The following is a 6,806-nucleotide window of genomic DNA, read 5'->3' as shown; positions in this document are numbered from 1 at the left end:
CCACATCCAGCCGATCATATGGTTTTTGTTCTTGGTTCTTGTATTAGTCCGTTTTCATGCTGCTAATAAAAATACACCTGAGACTGGGCAATTTACAGAAGAAAAAGATTTAACGGACTTACAGTTCGATGTGGCTGGGGAGGCTTTGCAATCACGGCGGAAGGTGAAAGGTGTGTCTCACATGATGACAGACAAGAGAAGAGATATTTTGCAGGGAAATCCCTGTTTTTAAAACCATCAGATTTCATAAGACTTATTCACTGTCACTAGAACAGCACAAGAAAGACCCACCCCCATGATTCAATCACCTCTCACCAGGTTCTTCCCAGGACACATGGGAATTGTGGGAGTCAAAATTAAAAATGAGATTTGGATGGTGACACAGCCAAACCAATCTTTTTGCCCATGGCCGCTTCCAAATGTCATGTCCTCAAATTTCAAAACCAACCATGCCTTCCCAACAGTCCCCCAAAGTCTTAACTCATTTCAGCCTTAAGTCAAAAGTCCACAATCCAAAGTCTCATCTCAGACAAAGCAAGTCCCTTCCACCTATGAGCCTGTAAAATCAAAAACAAATTAGTTACTTCCAAGATGCAATGTGGCTACAGGCATTGGGTAAATACCATCCATTCTAAATGAGAGAAATTGGCCAAAACAAATGGGCTACAAGCCCCATGCAAGTCTGAAATTCAGTGGGGCAGTCTAATCTTAAAGCTTCAAAATGATTTCCATTGACTCCATGTCTCACATTTAGGTCACGCTGATGCAAGAGGTGGGTTTCCATGGTCTTGGGCCGCTCTGCCCTGTGGTTTTTCAGCTGGCTGCTTTCAAGGGCTGTCATTGAGTGTTGCGACTTTTCCACGCAGTGGTGCAAGCTGTCAGTGGATCTGCAGTTCTGGGGTTTGGAGGACAGTGGCTCTCTTCTCACAGTTCCACTAGGTGGCGCCCCAGTAGGGACTCTGTGTAGAGGCTCCAATCCCACATTTCCCTTCTGCACTGCCCTAGCAGAGGTTCTCCACCAGAGCCCCCCAGCCCTCAGTAAACTTCTGGCTGGACATCCAGGTGTTTCCATACATCCTCTGAAATCTAGGTGGAGGTTCCCAAACCTCAATTCTTGATGTCTGTGCACATGCAGGCTCGACACCATGTGGAAGCTGCCATGGCTCTGAAGTCAGAGCCCAAACTCTATGTTGACCCCTTTCAGCCATGGCTGGAGAAGCTGGGACACAGGGCACCAAATTCCTAGGCTGCATGGAGCATGGAGACCTGGGCCCAGCCACCTTTTTCCCCTAGGCCTCCAGGGCTGCGATGGGAGGGGCTGCCATGAAGACCTCTGACATGCCCTGGAGACATTTTCCCCATTGTTTCAGGGATTAACATTCAACTCGTCATTAGTTATGCAAATTTCTGCAGCTGGCTTGAATTTCTCCTCAGGAAATGGGATTTTCTTTTCTGTCACATTCTCAGGCTGCAAATGCTCTGAACTGTTATGCTCTGCTTCCCTTATAAAACTGAAAGCCTTTAACAGCACCCATGTCCCCTCTTGAATACTGCTGCTTAGAAATTTCTGCCAGATACCTTCAATCATCTCTCTCAGGTTCAAAGTTCCACAAATGTCTAGGGCAGGGGCAAAATGCTGCCAGTCTCTTTGCTAAAACATAACAAGAGTCACCTTTGCTCCAGTTGCCAACAAATTTCTCATCTCCATCTGACACCACTTCAGACTGGACTTTATTGTCCATATTGCTACCAGCATTTCAGGCAAAGCCATTCAATAAGTCTCTAGGAAGTTCCAAACTTTCCAACATTTTCCTGTCTTCTTCTGAGGTCTCCAAACTGTTGCAACCCCTGCCTGTTACCCAGTTCCAAAGTCACTTCCACATTTTTGGGTATTTACAGCAGCATCCCATTCAGCGGGTACCAATTTACTGTATTAGTCTATTTTCATGCTGCTGATAAAGACATACCTGTAACCTGGCAATTTACAGAATAAAGACATTTAAAGGACTTAGAGTTTCACATGGCTGGGGAGGCCTCAAAATCATGGCGGAATGTGAAAGGCATGTCTTGCATGGTGGTAGACAAAAGAAGAGAGCTTGTGCAGGGAAACTCCTGTTTTAAAAACCATCAGATCTCATGAGACTTACTATCATGAGAATAGTACAGGAAAGACTTACCCCCAAGATTCAATCACCACCCACCAGGTTCCTCCCATGACCCATGGGAATTGTGGGAGTTACATTTCAAGATGAGATTTTGGTAGTGATATGGTTTGGCTGTGTCCCCACCCAAATCTCATGTTAAATTTCCACATGTTGTGGGAGGGACCCAGTGGGAGGCAATTGAATCATGGGGGCAAATCTTTCCCATGCTGTTCTCATGATGGTGGGTGAGTCTCACAAGATCTGATGATTTTAAAAAGCGGAGTTCCAGAAACAAAACAAAAAAGCACTATTCAAACAAAAAATTAACAAAAACCCCCCCCCAAACTAAACAAGATTACTCTCTCCCTCACCCCTTCCCCCACTTGGTGGACCCCAGTTTATAGTTGAATTTATTTTGTGGTTACCTCAGAATACAAATAAAAGTTTAAATTACAAATCATAGTCCTCCACAGGTGATCTGAACACATCAGTTCTTTCCAGCAGTGTGTTCCAGGAAGTCTAATATAGCCACAGCCTACTACAGAGTATTCCTTCAGGGTAGGGTACAGGACAGGTTAATTAAGGTCACTTAAATCTTCATCTTTTATAGCAGATCAGAACCTAGATGGCTGACTTTTTATGCAGGACTTCTGATAAGAATCCAGAAGAGCTGGTTTCAAGGTTCACATCGACACTTAATAACTGTAACCTTCTTAACAAGAAGTTGTGATCCACATGAAGTCCACAATGAGTGCAGCAAACCTGAGGTGGTCAACCCTTACGAAGGCTAGTATCTGCACATAAAATGGTTTTGAAATGACCATTGGCTGCAGGTTTGGTTTGGTATTTGCAGAGTAAATATGAAGGAACACTGTTGAAACTAGTTCACATATTTATATAACAATGAAAATTCTCCTAAATCCAATATGCATAAAGCAGCCATGACACTTTAACTTCCACAGTGAAATAGGGCCAGTCATGAAATTGACTGATCTGCATCTGTGTATGAAGATCCAGCAGAGACCAGACGATGAATGGCTGTTCGTCGTGGTTAGGTGTATTCTAGTTATCTCAGAAGGGTTAGCAAAGGCCATTCCTTAATTGTGTTGTGAGTGGCTCCTTTTCTGGTTTTTAGGCACAGCATAGTGGCCGTCTAGCTGAAGTTTAAGGACCTGGTTTTTTGAAACCTCATCCCTACCTCTATTTTTGTGTCTTATTACTTCAAATCTCTTCTCCATTTCTTTATCCTTCCGGCTGGCTTTCTACATGCTTGGCTGTTGACTGCAGGGATGGGAACTGTGTATCACTGTAGATTTCTGGTGGTCCTTGTGGTGTTTTCCTTGTTGTGGTTACCCTGGCCCCAGGGGGCCTACACACACCAGTAGTCATTGCCAGTTCTGGGGTTTCTGTAACAATTACTGGAGCAGGAGGTGCTTGTACTGGAACTGTTTTATTCCAGGGACCTGAAGATTTTTCTATACCACCACCATCTCCACCTTCTTTCCAGTTATCACCTGGACCTTGTCTCTTCATTATCTTCTTCCTTTTCACTTATTTGCATTGCCTGAACCCTGAGGCCGCTGTAATCAACCTCTTTTTGCTCCAATCCTTTCCATTCATCTTCGTCCTTCTTCACAGCCTTGGTGGCGGCCCCTGGGTCCACAGCCCCCGCGGTTGCTGTGCTGCCTTGACCCAGCCGGGTTCCCGCTCGCTGCCCGCCGTCCGCTGCACCCCCGGCGGCTCCACTGCTCCCGCCGCCCTGCCGGCTGCGCCCTCGGAACTCGCCGCCTGGTTGCTCCGCTCCTTCTTCTTCTTGTCCCAGTTGGCAAAGAAGTTGTGCAGGCTCCGCTCGTCTACCGCGGCCATGGCCTCGGCCTCCTGGACCCGGATGGGTGGAGCCGGTGGCGGGCGCGGTCCGCGGGGCTCCTAGCTCAGGTGGAGGCCGGCTCTGCGCTCATGCTGCCGGCAGCCGCGAAGCCTCAGCCCCGCGGGGTCTCCGCGGAGTGCGCGGCGGGGCGGGCGGCTCCCTCTGTGTGCTGGCTAGCGATTTTTGTTCTACATTAGGGCCTTTTTGCTTTAACCTTAAATAAGTTCTTTGACAGAGCATATTGCCTGGTTAAGTAAGTAACCTGAAGTATGCCTTAGGATTGTGAAATGTCGTGAGTTTGCCAATCCTCAGGGTGGAACCAAAAAGCCTTTGATGTAAACGGTAGTGGATGCTGGAGGCTCTACATCAGGTGCTGCTAATGCCTCATCTAATTAGGTCTAATTGTATAGTAAACTGCAGTGGGAAGAATATGCTTTCTGGTGAGGCTAAGGGGTTCACTGATCTATCCTTACAAATTCAGAGCAACATGAGCAAAACCTCAGCTAAAACTCATTTAAGTGTCACGGATTGTGGATGATGTTTAAGAATTCCTTATATACTTGTGCCCAGATTTTCAAAGTATTGGCTGTTTTATAGATGCAGTGATTGTCCCAGCAAGCTTGGCTTTGTTTTCAACCTTTTGGCGTGTCTTTATGTTCATTGGAGAGTCAGGGCGAAAGACAGGTGATGTAGCACTTCTGGTTTTAGTGATTACAGCTTAAAATACCTATTAACAGTAGTTTTGGGTCCTTTAAAGGGACTCGAGGAAGCTACCCAGGATTACAGAAGAGTTTCCACCTAATGAGATAGTCTGGCAGTTTCCTAGTTTTGTATCTTCCGTTTAATAGAAATATCTGAAAGTGGTAATGTGACCACTTGATGCAGAGTCTGGGTTTCTCTATAAGAAGTCCCTTTGCCAAATGCATGAGTTGCAGACTTGCTACTGGCAAGAGTGAAGCAAGTGGGTGAGTAAAACTATTTTGATGTGGGAGCATTTTCAGATAGGAGTTTAGTCTTGATGAAAGTGTCGTGCAGGAATTGGACTCCAAGGAGGGTTACAGTATGTCCTGATGGGACTTGCCACCCACATATAGGAAATAATATTGATATTTGAAGTGGCAGGCATGATGCCTGCCTTCTAGTGTGTTTGGGTGAGCCAACCAAGGGGAGGTTGAATGATTAAATCAGAAATGGAATTCTTGGTAACCTGAACACTTTATTTGGGAACTAAAACCTTACAAAATAGTCTCTTCATTGTTGAACTGCGTATTTTCCATGAAAAGTATGCATTTTTTCCCAGCAAAATTTTGTTGGGGGTTATGTTACTGAAGAATGAACAGAGATGAATAAGTGGAGGTCTTATGTAAAGGCAATACTGTACTCGAAATCTGAAGACTTGCAGCAGATTTAAACTCCAACTCTTGTCACAACTTTTTAAAAGATTGTGAAAATATCAAAATGTACATGAATCGAGTTTTAATATCCTGTATGATAGGTAGATGAGGCTGTTCATTGTACCATTTGTTTGTATTCTCAGGCATGGTTTGGCAGTACAAGAACTCTCTAACATTAACAAATTTGATAAAAAGTAAATATATGGAAAAATCAAAAGAAGAGAGGAGTTCCTCTGCACAAGTTCTCTCTCTTTGCCTGCTGCCGTCTATGTAAGATGTGATTTGCTCCTCCTTGCCTTCCACCATGATTGTGAGGCTTCCCCAGCCACATGGAACTGTAAGTTCAATTAAACCTCTTTCTTTTGTAAATTTCCCAGCCGGCCGTATGTCTTTATGAAAACGGACTCATACAGGTGGGGACACAGCCAAACCATATCAGTTCTGTTAATGCAATGTATGTGTATTGGTATGTACATATTCAACTATCATTGCATCCCTGGGATGAATCCCACTTGTTCATGGTGAATGGTTTTTTTAAAATGTATCGGTGAATTCAATTTGCTAGTATTTTGCTGAGAATTTTTTGCACCTATGTTCATCAGACTTTAGGACCTAGTAGTTTTCTTTTGTTGTCATTGTTGTTGTTTACTTGTCTGCTTTTGATATCACAGTCATGCTGGTCTTGCAGAATGAGTTTGGAAGTATTAACTCCTCTTCAATTTTTGGAAGAGATTGAGTAGAATTGATACTATCTCTTCTGTAAGTTTTTAGTATCATCCAGCAGTAAAGCCATCAGGTCCTGGGATTTGCTTTGATTGGAGGCCTTTTATTCTTGTTTCAGGCTTTCATTATTATTATTGTTATTATTATTTTCATTTTTTTGACAGGATCTTGCTCTGCTGCCCGTGCTGGAGTACATGGCATAATCATAGTTCACTACAGCCTTGAACTCCTGGGATTATAAAGTCTTCTTTCCTCAGCCTTCTGAGTCGCTGGGATTACAGGCATATGCCACCATGCACAGCTAATTTTTTATTTTTTGTAGAGACAGGGCTTTGCTATGTTGCCCATGCTGGTCTTAAACTGTTGGCCTCAAGCCATCTTCCTGCCTTGGCCTTCCAAGTGTCAGGATTACAGGCATAAGCCACCACACCAGAACCCTATTTCAGTCTTATTACTCATTTATGATTTGTTCAGATTTTCTGTTTCTTCATGGTTAAATTTTGGTAGTTTCTATGTGTTCAGAAATTTATGTTCTAGGTTTTCCTATTTGTTGGGGTATAGTCCTGCGCATTAGCCTCTAATGATCATTCGTATTTCATTTTTAATGTCTCCTTTCTCGTCTTTGATTTTATTTAGTTGGTTCTTCTCTCTTTTTATGTCGAGCTCATGAATTGTCAT

The 6,806-nt window shown here is 43.9% G+C and overlaps 1 pseudogene; it reads right to left on the bottom strand.

Moving 5' to 3' along the window:
- Positions 1-3,042: 3,042 nt before the first annotated feature.
- LOC110742468 lies at positions 3,043-5,618 on the bottom strand (annotated as a pseudogene).
- Between the last annotated feature and the right edge of the window lie 1,188 nt (positions 5,619-6,806).

This window comes from Papio anubis, chromosome 2 (genome assembly GCF_008728515.1).
Source record: "Papio anubis isolate 15944 chromosome 2, Panubis1.0, whole genome shotgun sequence".
In the NCBI taxonomy this organism is placed as follows: domain Eukaryota; kingdom Metazoa; phylum Chordata; class Mammalia; order Primates; family Cercopithecidae; genus Papio; species Papio anubis.
This window is presented reverse-complemented; position numbering and strand designations above follow the sequence as displayed.